Source organism: Callithrix jacchus, chromosome 2 (genome assembly GCF_049354715.1).
Source record: "Callithrix jacchus isolate 240 chromosome 2, calJac240_pri, whole genome shotgun sequence".
NCBI classification, from domain to species: domain Eukaryota; kingdom Metazoa; phylum Chordata; class Mammalia; order Primates; family Cebidae; genus Callithrix; species Callithrix jacchus.
Genome location: NC_133503.1, coordinates 134,210,685 through 134,224,383, shown reverse-complemented (window position 1 = coordinate 134,224,383; position 13,699 = coordinate 134,210,685). Strand labels below are relative to the sequence as shown.

At 45.5% G+C, this 13,699-nt stretch overlaps 1 long non-coding RNA gene across 1 annotated transcript; it reads right to left on the bottom strand.

Moving 5' to 3' along the window:
* Positions 1 to 11,929: 11,929 nt before the first annotated feature.
* Positions 11,930 to 13,688, bottom strand: LOC144581441 (uncharacterized). Its single transcript, XR_013532277.1, has 2 exons — positions 13,395 to 13,688; positions 11,930 to 12,155 (listed from the first exon to the last, which is right to left on the bottom strand). It is a non-coding gene; the product is annotated as an uncharacterized LOC144581441 (long non-coding RNA).
* Between the last annotated feature and the right edge of the window lie 11 nt (positions 13,689 to 13,699).

Here is a 13,699-nt window from a genome sequence, read left to right as displayed (position 1 = left end):
ATAGCTGGGATTACAGGCATGCATCACCATGCCTGGCTAATTTTGTATTTTTACTAGAGACAGGGTTTCTCCACATTGGTCGGGCTGGTCTCAAACTCCTGACCTCAGGTGATCCTCCTGCCTCGACCTCCCAAAGTGCTGGGATTATAGGTGTGAGCCACCATGCCTGGCCACAATAATAGGTTTTAAAAACCTATTTTAATGAAACTGTGTGTCAGACCCTGTTTTACGTACCCTACAAATATTAACTCCTATCATTTGTATAATAATCTAAGAACTGCTGGGCGCTGGGTGCACGCCTGTAATCCCAGCAGTTTGGGAGGCCAAGGTGGGTAGATCACCTGAAGTCATGAGTTCAATACCAGCCTGGGCAATGGAGAAACCCCATCTCTACAAAAATAAAAAAAATTAGCCAGGCGTGCTGGTGTATGTCTGTAATCCCAGTACTCAGGAGGCTGAGGCAGGAGAATCGCTTGAGCCCAGGAGGTGGAGGTTGCAGTTAGCTGAGATTGCACCATTACACTCCAGCCTGGGCAACAGAGCGGGACTCCATCTCGAAAAAAAAAAAAAAAATCTAAGAACTAGGTACCATTATTATCAACCCTGATTTACAAATGAGAAAAGGTGAGGCACAGAGAGGTGAATTTGCCCAAGGTCACACCGCTCATAAACAGTGGAGTTGAGATTCCAACCCAAGCATTTTGTCCAGGAGTCCCAGCTCTTTGCCAGTGTGGCTAAGTTGCCTTCTTTATTCTGTCCAACTCAGTTATTCTAATGTAAAACTCCCTTTGAGGATGTAAATGACTGTCAATGAAAAAAAAAATTAAGCTTTTAAAGATTTGAAGTTAGTTTTATTCAGAAGTCTTATGGAGGGCTATAGACCAAGGCCTGTGGTCCAGGAGCAGTTCTGTGAGGCCACTGGGGCACAGTATCACATCCTGTGGCTCCTATACAGGCAGTGGGGGTTCACTATGTTCAAAATCACATCAGACTTGCTCAGAGGTTGCATTTAAACAGAATCGCATTGAGGTTTGGGTGTCAGAGCACAACTGGTTATAGATTACAGAAGCACCATCACTGACCTTGTCAGAGGTTATCTTATGTGTAGGCAAAGGCAAACCCTGGGGTCATTTATCTTTTAAGGACTATAGTGACTCAGGCGAGAGGCATCCTGTTTTGTCTTCAAAGCATCTTTCCAGAGAGCTGTGTATGGACAAGAGTCAGGGGCTTTGTGAAATTACAGCAGAAATGAGCAAACATGATTCTTACGTTTGCTACTTTGTCACATATGACTCATCAACCAAAAAGGGATTTTAGCATGTGACAAGCCAGATGTAGCTTTGAGGACTGTTTGGGGAGCCTGCTGAGCACTGAGTAATACGAAATTTGCATTGTTCTACTGTAGTATCTCGCATCTTGGTTTCTCTTCCCATCCTCCTCCTCATAGCTCCCTCCTCTTTTGGCTCATCCACCACTCACTTGGTCTTTGATGCTTTTACTCTGACATCCTGGACTTTCCTGTTGGAATGAGCAGGTCTGTCTTCTTTGAGCTGTGCAGCCGCGGTGTCCTTGGCTAAACTCAATCCAGCACAGGACCACTCCCAAGAAAGGACCTGCTCAATATGGGTGGAGAGTGGGGGAGTAATGGGGAGCAGAGATTGAATATCAGATTTTAAGATTAGAAGCCTTAGCTGGGTGTCGTGGTGTGTACCTCAAGACTGAGGTGGGGGATTCACTTGAGTCCAGGAGTTCGAGGCTGCACTGGGCTATGATCATGCCACTATACTCCATTAAAAATAAAAAACAACAATTAAAAAAAAAGAATAGGAGTAGCTCTAGACCAAGATTGTCTATTCTGGCCAATGAAATGGAGTCTTAACACAACCTCATCTTGTTTTTTTGTTTTTTGTTGTTTTTTGAGACCAGAGTCTGGCTCTGTTGCTGTCGCCCAGGCTAGAGTGCAGTGGTGTGATCTCAGCTCACTGCAACCTCCTCCTCCTGGGTTCAGGCGATTGATTCTCCTGCCTCAGCCTCCCGAGCAGCTGGGATTACAGGCATGCACCACCATGCCTGGCTAATTTTTGTATTTTTAGTAGAGATGGGGTTTGACCATGTTGGTCAGGCTGGTCTTGAACTCCAGACCTTGTAATATGTCAGCCTCAGCCTCCCAAAATGCTGGGATTACAGGCGTGAGCCACTATCCCTGGCACAACTTCCTCTTTTCCATAGACTAGTTCAGTGGACACCAAGCTATTCAGGACTCAACACTTTTGCAATAAAAATAAAAGTTCCTTTAGTACTTTACGCTTTACCAAGCCCATTTAGAGTTCTGGTCTCCTTTGGCTCCAGCAACAACCCTGGGAGGCATTCCTGGAAGAACACAGAGGTCTCCCAAACAGTCTTCAAAGCCACACACTTCAGTTGTCAGACACTAAAATTCCTCACTCCTTGGTGAGTCATCTGCATTTCTTTTTTGGGACGGGCGAATCACAAGGAATCAGGTGTTCAGAGGAATGTATTGAGTAGAGGTGAGGAACTAGGATGTTGAAAAGTAAAAAAAGGAGAGAAGGAGAGGAAGAAAAAGGAAGAAAAAGAGGGAAAGAGAACAGGAATATTGCTTCATTCTAAAAATGGGTATTAATAATGGCCGATCAATATTTTGTGTATTTAAAATGGAGAATTGTATAAATATTTATTGAGTTTACTTGTTCCGGATCTGAGTTGAAGTCCTGGATATCCTTATTAATTTTCTGTCTCGTTGAGTCAGAAACGAAATGTCATTTGCATTTCTAAAGTGAGTTTCCTTTCAGAATAGCTGGGCTGAAATGTGGTTTTAAGAGACTGGGCATTAGAGCTGGCAGAACCGAGCTGATATTCTATGCACTTTAAACTCTCCACTCCTCCACGGCCTCTTTCTAGCTCTCAGACAAGGTGGGTGGGACAGTTTCACAGGCAGTGCCTGGCTGCAATATTTTGAGAACCAAAACTTGAATGCCTGCCATCATTAGGCTCTAAAGCCAAAAATTGGCCTGAATTTTCCCCCCAAAGAAATAAGCACCTAATATTTTTCTTTGTATGCTGAAAATTCAGGGAAGCTTCTGATAACACAGGCATTTAGTGCTACTGGCAAGAAATGCTTGTGTTTTAAGGTCAAGAGCTTCTGTTTCCTGAAGCCCCTTCTGAATCATGTTATTTCTTTTTTTCTTTTCTTTTTTTTTTTTTTTGAGAGAGTCTTGCTCTGTTGCCAGGCACCAGGCTAGAGTGCAGTGGTGTGATCTCGGCTCACTGCAACCTCCACCTCTCGGGTTCAAGCAATTCTCCCTCCTCAGCCTCCTGAGTAGCTGGGACTACAGGCACATGCCACCATGCCCAGCTAATTCTTGTAGTTTTTAGCAGAGACAGGGTTTCACCATGTTGGCCAGGATGGTTTCGGTCTCTTGACCTCATAATCCGCCCACCTCTGCCTCCCAAAGGGCTGGGATTACAGGTGTGAGCCACCGTGCCTGGCCTGAATCATGTTATTTCCTTTTTTTTTTTTTTTTTTTTTGAGACGGAGTTTCGCTGTTGTTACCCAGACTGGAGTGCAGTGGCACGATCTCGGCTCACCGCAACCTCCGCCTTCTCAGTTCAAGCAATTCTCCTGCCTCAGCTTCCCGAGTAGCTGGGACTACAGGCACGCACCACCATGCCCAGCTAATTTTTGTATTTTTAGTAGAGACGGGGTTTCACCTTGTTGACCAGGATGGTCTCCATCTCTTGACCTCGTGATCCACCCGCCTCGGCCTCCCAAAGTGCTGGGATTATAAGCGTGAACCACTGCGCCCGGCCGAATCATTTCTAACAAGAAGATATGAATTGTCTGTATTTCATAAGACAGAGTGAAGATTAAGTGAGACTTAATACATTCATCATGTTCTTCATACCTGTTATGATCATGTTTTTCCTTCCAAAATGATTACTCTCTTTGTATTAGACAAATTACAGAAGCAGCTGAGGAGGACATGAGAAGTTTTGTAAATAGAACAAATTTTGGTTTTAGCTGGGAAAGGAACCAAGATTCAATCCCTTCTTCTTGAGTCCGGAATCAGTGGTGGATATGGATTCGGGAAATCAGCCTGATGTCAGAGCCATTTCACCCCTGCCCCTACCCCCAGCCCAGCACACGCACAGCTCGAAGACCCTGAGTGCCTTCTGCAGGCAGTTCCTTCATATGCTAATGAACAGTTACTAAAGCTGAACAGCAGGGCCAACCTGGTTTCTGTGGCCTGAGCAGCTGGAAATTACTGCCCTACCCTTCTTCCCAGAGATTTCCTAGACCCTCCTTCTTCCACATTCCCACCACTGTCCTTAAACTGCCAGGAACCCACCTGTCATAACTCTTCTCTCTCAGCCTGTGTGGCCCTTGGTTATCTTTCTTATTAAATCCAGACACTTTCAGATCTCCAAGCTCCTCTGACTCTTGCTTCCTCTCCTTGCCAGCTTCCCACAGGCCTTTGTGTTTCCCTGTAGGTGCCCCAGGGATTGCAGGCAAACGACAGCTTCTGAACAGCCCCATCAGTACTAAGCACCCTTGAGGGGGTCACAGTGGCAGAGCCCATAGCCCTTTAGCCCTTCGAGTATTCACAGTATTCCCCATTTTATAAGAGAAAACTGGGCCAGCCTCTGTGGTTCCTGCCTGTAATCCTAGCACTTTGGGAGGCCAAGGCAGGTGGATTGCCTGAGCTGAGGAGTTCAAGACCAGCCTGGGCAATATAGTGAAACCCCATCTTTACTAAAAATAAAATAAAATAAATTAGCCAGGTGTGGTGATGTGTGCCTGTATTCCTGGCTACTCAGGAGGCTGAGGCAGGAGAATCACTTGAACCTGGGAGGCAGAGGTTGCAGTGAGCTTAGATCGTGCCATTGCACTCTAGCCTGGGCGACAGAGTGAGATTCTGTCTCAAAAACAAAACAAAACAACAACAAAAGAAAAAGAAAACAGGCAGCCAAAGAAATGAAGTAACTTAACCAGGATCCTAAGTGACAGAGCAAACATTCAGTCCAATTGGACACTCTGCCCAAGCCCTTCCTCCTAATCACAGTGACTCGACATTTCTAATTGGAGGAGGAATCAGGTAACTAAAGACTGAAGGAGAACGGCGTCCATGAGAGGCCCAAGATGCAGAATCACTTCAGGGAATCCGCAAATCTGGCCCTCCTGGGCCACAGGTTCTCACCCTAGTTTCTCTCCCCTCCAAAATGTTGCTGAGGTTAGTCCTTGATGCTAACTGCATGTAGCTTTCACATGCAGGATTGAGAGCACGCCCTGATCTCAGTTCCTCCTTTGACATCCGGTTTTCGTATGTGCATGTCTCACGTACCTGGAGTCATTGTTGTGTTAAACTCTAAGATCCTGGGCTTTTAGGAAGTGGCTCTGAGCTTTGTCTCACTGTGATATTCTGTGAGGATGATAGCCTAATAGGGTCCTGCCAGGTTGCAGAGAGAAGATCTTTAAACAAGATGACTTGTTTAAATACTATATGGTTGGCTGGGCGTGGTGGCTCACGCCTGTAATGCCAGCACTTTGGGAGGCTGAAGCGGGAAGATCACTTGAGGTCAGGAGTTGAAGACCAGCCTAGCCTTCATGGTGAAACCCCACCTCTACTAAAAATACGAAGAATTAGTCAGGTGTGATTGCATGCACCTGTGGTCCCAGCTAGTTGGGAGGCTGAGGCACAAGAATTGCTTGAACCTGGGAGGTGGGGTTGCAGTGGGCTGAGATCACACCACTGCACTCCAGCCTGAGCAACAGAGCAAGACCCTAGCTCAAAAAAATTAAAAAAACAACAACGACAATATGGTATATTTCAGATTGGCTACTATAATCTGATCTTCACCGCGTTTAGTAACAGCAGTAATAATAATCGCCTGCATTTGTGTTGTGCTTTTAGTTTCCAAAGAAATTTTATGCACATTTTCTCTTTTTAATTTTCATTTTAGTTTTAATTTTATAATAGATACTAAGTCTCCGACTACTTTTTAAATTTAATTTAGCAATAACAATCAGAATGGGAAGAAATATTTCAAGGGATAGGTTGGATTTGCTTAATAAAAATTATGTTTATTTTAAAAGCTCTCAGTGATTATTATCAAACAAATGATTACTCTCATACAGTAGTCTGAGACTGCAGAAAGAAATGTATGCATCACAATAGGTTTATCTCTGTTATCAAAACAATAAAAACATGAAATAATCTGGATATTTTACAACAGATATTAAAATCTACTGAGAAGATGAAATATTCTGTTGCAATTGAAAACGGTGCTATGGAAGAATATTTAAGTATTTGGGGAAATGTTTACTATGTTGTCGAATGGGGAAAACTAACAAAAGAGGTATGCAAATGTCAATCTGATTTTTTATTATGTATTTTGGATAGAGTCTAGCTCTGTTTGTAGGCTGGAGTAAAGTGGCATGATCGCAGCTAAGCTCCTGGGCTCAGATGATCTTCCCATCTCAGCCTCCTGAGAAGCTGGGACTATAGGCACACACTACCACCACCAGGCCTGGTTACTTTTTTTCTTTCTTTTTGAGACAGAGTCTTACTCTGTTCCCAGGCTGGAGTGCAGTGGTGCAATCTCAGCTCACTGCAACCTCTGCCTCCTGGGTTCAAGCCATTCTCCTGCTTCAGCCTCCTGAGTAGCTGAGATTATAGGCATGTGCCGCCACACCCAACTAATTTTTGTGTTTTTAGTAGAGAAGGGGTTTTACCATGTTGGTCAGGCTGGTCTTGAACTCCTGACCTCTTGATCTGCCTGCCTTGGCCTCCCAAAGTGCTGGGATTACAGGTATGAGCCACTGTGCCCGGCCAATTTTTTAAATTTTCTGTAGAAACAGGGTCTCACTGTGTTGCCCAGGCTGGTCTTGAACTCCTGGCTTCAAGTGATCCTCCTTCCTCAGCCTCCCAAAGTGCTGGAATTACAAGCATGAGCTACCCTGCCTGCCTGGCCTCAATCTGACTTTTTAAAATGATGGCTCACTAGAAAGACAGCAAAATGTTTAGAGTAGTTATCTCTGGGCCCACCTTTCCTCCTTCCCTCCCTTGCTTCTGTCCTTCCTTCCTTCCTTCCTTCCTTCCTTCCTTCCTTCCTTCCTTCCTTCCTTCCTTCCTTCTTCCTTCCTTCCTTTCTCACTCCCTTCCTTCCTTTCCTTCTTCATTTTTGTTTGTTGTTTTGTATTTTCTCTCTTTTCTTTCAGATGGAGTCTTGCTCTGTTGCCAAGATTAGAGTGCAGTGGTGCGATTTCAGCTCACTGTAACCTCCACCTCCTGGCTTCAAGCGATTCTCCTGCCTCAGCCTCACGTAATTGGGATTATAGGCGTGCACCATCACAGCTGACTAATTTTTGTATTTTTAGTAGAGACAGTGTTTCACCATGTTGGTCAGGCTGGTCTCAAACTCCTGATGTTGTGATCTGCCCACCTCAGCCTCCCAAAGTGCTGGGATGAGAAGCGTGAGCCACCGCACCAGCCAAACCATTTGTTTCTAACTCTCCTGCATATCACTGAGGTTGGTGGTTGGAAGGATGACCCTTCTAGGACGACAAGAAAAACAATCAGGTAGCAGTTGTGTTGCAGGACTTTTCCTTAGTTCAGCCAAATGCAGGGTTTTGTGTTAGGCCACGAAAATTCAGGCTCACAACAATTTGAATGGTGAGTAAGACATGGTTTTATTGGGTGAAAAGGAAGAAAAGTGGGAAACAGGGACTATGGCAAGGCCAGAGTCCCTGCTACAGCGCTTCCTGACTGGCCTTTGGAATCCCAGATTCCACATAGGAAGAGGAGGGGCCCGGCTCCTCCCTGCAAACTTCCCAGAGGCTTCACCTCAGCGGACAGGCCAGTAGGAGTTTCTCCAGGGAACCCCTCCCACCTGGCTGTCTCAGTAGTAGGTGGAAGAAATAGAAAGAGGAAAATGGGGAGAGTAGGAGGTTGGAATCCTACCACTAGAGCTGCTTATAGGGGCATCTCAGCCCTGCAGATCAACCTTTCCCATCTCTTTAATTAGTATGTGGCATAATGAGGATTCTCCACACCTCACCCCATCCTGTACTTACTTGAGTAAAGTAATCACTGGCACAGATGCTGTCGCCTGACTCTTCATGAGGAGCAAGGTGCCAGTTCTGCACCCTAGAGCAGTATCAGTTTTCAGAAAATGAGATTGCTATTGTGGCTATATCTCCCATGATGTCAGGACTAGCTCTGTCTGCACATGTCCCAGTGACACATCACCCAGCCACAATTCCAGCCCTAGTTTGAGAGTCTTTATAATTCTTTTCCTTAAAAATATTTCTTGACCAAGTGCGGTGGCTCACACCTGTGATCTCAGCACTTTGGGAGGCCAAGGCGGGCGGATCACAAGGTCAGGAGTTCGAGATCAGCCTGGCCAACATAATCAAACTCCATCTCTTCTAAAAATACAAAAATTAGCTGGGTGTGGTGGTATGTGCTTGTAGTCCCAGCTACTCAGACTGCTGAAGCAGGAGCATAGATTGAACCTGGGAGGTAGAGGTTTCAGTGAGCCAAGATTGTGCCACTGCACTCCAGCCTAGGCTTTATTTTTTTTTTTTTAATTTCCACTTTTTGAGCAAATGAAAGAAAAAAAAATCTAAAAATTAGAAAACCCCAAAGGCCATATAATAGTTGATAATATTTGACTGCTAATGCCTAAAATGATTATCAGGAGAGATTATTTCTTTGGGTCTAGAAGTCCTTTAGGTAGATGAGACCACTATGACCAACTCAGTCCTTGCCTACTATCCAGACACCTCAGCTTCACTGCCGATAAGCTAAGAGATGCTGGGTGAGTGAGGGCCTACTCTGGCTTGTAAAGACCCCTCCAGCTCCAATGATTTATAATTTTTTTTTTTTTTTTTGAGACAGAGTCTCACTCTGTCACCCAGGCTGGAACGAAATGGTGTGGTCTCGGTTCACTGCAACCTCCACCTCCCAGGTTCAAGCAATTCTCCTGCCTCAGCTTCCCGAGTAGCTGGGATTACAGGTGTGTGCCACCACAGCTGGCTAATTTTTGTATTTTTAGTAGAAACGGTTGCACCATGTTGGCCAGGCTGGTCTTGAACTCCTGACCTCGTGATCCTCCCACTTGGATCTCCACAAGTGCTGGGATTACAGGTGTGAGCCACCTTGTCCAGTCAATAATTTCTAATTCTAAGTAACACCTTAAGAGAGATGAGTCAAGAGCAAGGCTGAGATCATGCCTGTAATCCAGTATTTTGGGAGACTGAAGCGGGGTAGATCATGAGGTCAGGAGTTTAAGACCAGCCTGGCTAAGATGGTGAAACCCTGTCTCTACTAAAAATACAAAAATTAGCCAGGCACGGTGGTGGGCACCTGTAATCCCAGCTACTTAGGAGTCTGAGACAGGAGAATAGCTTGAACCCAAGAGGTGGAGGTTGCAGTGAGCCAAGGTCACACCACTGCACTCCAGCCTGGGTGCGACAGAGAAAGAAAGAAAGAAAAGAGAAGAGAGACGAATCAAGAGCTGCTTGATGGAAAATCACTCCAGGCAAAGAATACTGAGTGCAAAGGAATGGCAGGGGGCATACATGCCTGGAGTAGGATGATGATATGAATCACGGGAGATAACATCTAGGAGGCGATGTGTGTGTGTGGATGGAAGAGAGGGGACAGGATGTGTAAACCTTTGATAGATCTTGGTTTTTACTCAGAGGGCAGTGGGAAACACTTCAGTATTTTTTTTTTCTTTTTTCTTTTTTTTTTTTTTTGAGATGGAGTTTCACTCGTTACCCAGGCTGGAGTACAATGGCGCGATCTCGGCGCACCGCAACCTCTGCCTCCTGGGTTCAAGCAATTCTCCTGCCTCAGCCTCCCGAGTAGCTGGGACTACAGCCGCGTGCCACCATGCCCAGCTAATTTTTGTATTTTTAGTAGAGATGGGGTTTCACCATGTTAGCCAGGATGGTCTTGATCTCCTGACCTCGTGATCCACCCACCTCCACTTCCCAAAGTGCTGGGATTACAGGCATGAGCCACTGCGCCTGGCCCAGCTCCACAATTTTTAAATTTTCTTTCTTTCTTCTTTTTTTTTGAAATGGAGTCTCACTCTGTTGCCCAGACTGGAGTGCAGTGGCACAATCTTGGCTCACTGCAACCTCTCCGCCCCCAGGGTTCAAGCCATTCTCCTGACTTTGTCTCCTGAGTAGCTGGGATTACAGGTGCCCACCACTGTGCCTGGCTAATTTTTGTATTTTTAGTAGAGATGGGTTTCACCATCTTGGCCAGGCTGTTCTTGAAATCCTGACCTCATGATCCATCTGTCTTGGCCTCCCAAAGTGCTGGGATTACAGACATGAGCCACCATGTCCCACCTAATTTTCATTTTATAAGTTTTTTTTAAACAGAGTCTTGTTCTGTTGCCCAGGCTGGAATGCAGTGGCACAATCTCTGCTCATTGCAAGCTCCACCTCCTGGGTTCAAAGGATTCTACTGCCTCAGCCTCCTGAGTAGCTGGGATTACAGACAGGCCTGTGCCACCATGTCTGGCTAATTTTTAGTTGAGATGGGGTTTCACCATGTTGGCCAGGCAGGTCTTGAACTCCTGACCTCATGTGATCTGCCTACCTTGGCTTTCCAAGTGCTGTAATCCCAAAGTTCTGGGATTATAGGTGTGAGCCACTGTGCCCAGAAAATTAATTTTAATTTTTTAGAGACAGGGTCTCACTTGGTTGCTCAGGCTAGAGTATCATGGCACAATCATAGCTCACTGCAGCCTGTAACTCCTGGGCTCAAGTGATCCATCTGTCCAGCCACCTGCATAGCTGGGACTACAGGTGCATTCTACCACCCCTGGCTAACATTTTGTAGAGATAGGGTCTCAATATATTGCCGAGGCTGGTCTAAAACTCCTGACTCAAGTAATCCTTCTGCCTTGGCCTCCCAAATTTCTGGGATTATACACATTAGCCACTGCACCCAGCCTGACTCCAAGAGTTGATCTGAGCTATTAGAAGGATGGAATTGTAATTTAAGGAGAGGGGGAAGACTGAAAAGGGAGGTGGACGTGGAATGAATTGGGGTTTTGGACTTATGCTTGATCCGCCTGTAGAAACATCCAGGGGGAGATGTTGAATAGCTAGATGAACATGCTATATGCCTGGATTGGGGAAATCAGGAGTAGAAATATAAATTTGGGAGTTGTCAACATATAGATGGTATTTAAACCATGGGACTGAATGAAGTCACCAAAGGAATGAGTGTATACTTTGAGAAGAGAAGAAGTCTGCTGGGCCCAGTGGCTCACACCTGTAATGCCAACACTTTGGAAAGCCAACGTGGGAGGATCGTGATCATTTGAGCCCAAGTGTTCAAGACCAGCCTGGGCAACATGGTGAGACCCTGTCTCTACAAGAAATAAAAAAATATTAGCCAGGCCTGGCGGTATGCACCTGTAGTCCCAGCTACTCAGGGCCTGAGGTGAGAGGATAGCTTAAGCCCAGGAATTTGAGGCTGCAGTGAGCCATGATCATGCTACTGCACTCCATCCTGGGCATCAGAGTAAAACTCTGTCTCAAAAAAAAAGAAAGAAAAGAAGTCCAAAGACTAAGCTAGGGGCACTCCAGAGTATAGTGGTCAAGAGGGTAGGTGGGAACTAGCAAAGAACCCACCTCTGCATTGCTAATGCTGCAGATGGAGAATCAAGAGAAGAGTAAGCCTGGAGGACAAGTGAACAGAGCATTCCAGAAAGAGGGAGAAATCAATTGTGTCAATTCAACAGCTAGGCTGAGTAACTGAGAAAGAACCATAGGATTTACCACATGGAGGTCATTGCTAACCTTGTCCAGAGTAAGTGCTCAATGAATTAGTGAATAAATGAGTATAACTTTCTCCAACTATATTTGATCAGGACCCAATAATTCAGGGACTTTATTTCTCCAGGAAGAGTCTGATAATTTATTTGAATGAAATACCTTTCCCCTCAGTGTCTAAACTCCTCCTTGGAATTATAGGTGGTGGAAGATTGCAGAAAATCCTAATCTCTGGAAACCAGGCAGTCTGGAGTTGCCCGTGGTCATTTCTTTGTACTGTTCCACACAGCCATACAATACTCCAATCCCTTCAGAGGGAAAGAGTCATCAACATCTGAAAAACAAATACTATATTCTCAGAGTTACTGAAAAACACCTGCAAACGAACTCAAGTGAGTGTAGTCAGGCTGCAGGAAGAAACCACATTTTTGAGATAATTAACTTATAGCATTGTTCAATAAAGTATTTTCTTGGAAACTGTGATGACTCAAGGCATATTCCCATAAAATACAGTGAAAATTTAAATCGAAACCAGCTGGACCCTGAGGTATTGTTCTCTGAAAGGAAGATTCCACGTTAAAGGCATTCTCTAGCAGCTCCTATTTATTTCTTAAGTGCTTACTATATACCAGAAACTGCTAGAAGTGCTTAACGGACATTTAGCAAAGTGACTCCTCACAACCATCCTACAAGAAAGGTACTAGTATCATTCCCAGATGATAGATTTAACATTAATAAATTACAGTTGAGGAAATGGATGCTTGAAAAGTTTGAAGGGACATCTTAGGAATCAGTTATTGTCCCTGGGGAGGGACCTTCAGGAATGGCTTGATCCCCATCAGGAGAACTGTCCCCTGTCCAGGATGTCAAAGGTTCTCTACAAGAAATAAAAAAATGCTCTTCTGCCTCTAGAAGTCAACTTTTCCTGGAAGGAAATTAGGCATGGGCTGAGGTGAGAGCTGGGATGCAGGTGGAGTATGAAGACTCCTGAGAGAAAGGAAGAAACAAAAAATATTTATTGAGCTAAGACTATGTATTAAACTTGGTCACTAGTCACTATTTTACCCTCAGAGACCTTTAAACTATGCGCGCGCGCACACACACACAAACACACACACACACACACACAGTGGTCAGGAGGGTAGGTGTAGCAAAGAACCCACTTCTTCAAAAACAAAACAAAACAAAAAAGCAAATGGAAAGTAAAACATTACCAGTATGATGCCTCATGCACTCATCTCCAACCCCACACTTCTCCTCTCCCCACCCCTTCAATCTGTTTATATATTTATTTAGCCTATGGGATCCCAATGCAGAGAAGCCTCGGTGGACGCATTTATAGTGCCGTGAGGAGAAGACAACTTCCTCGTCTGTATAATGGGAAGAATAGTCGTATTTATTGCTGCGCTGGTTGTTGTGGGGATTAAACAAGATAATACTCTAAAGCTTTGGTACCTGGCACTGAAAGTAGCCATTCCATCTCTTCTCTCCCGCTCCACCTCACCCCTGCCTCTGCCCGCCCCGCCTGTTGTGCTCCCCACCGCTTTCCTGGTGCCCGCACCTGCCCACCTACCTCTGCAATAAAAAACACATCTCTCCTCCTGCAGTGTCCACCGCACCGGGAAGCCACCTTATATCAGTTACCAACCATAATTGCGGTGAGTTCGGATCGTGGCTTTCTGACAGGAGACAGACGATCCAGCTCTTTAGACGTGAGTGGAGGTTAAAGGTAGTTTGCGGCAGAGCCCAGGCCGGGAATAACCCGCTGTCCCGGCGCTCCGGCTCTTTGCATTCCTAAGTAGACACCTCATCCGCCCAACCCCGCCCGCAGGCGGCTCCCGCAGCTTCGGGGATCTGGCGCGCGTACGGGGAGCGGGG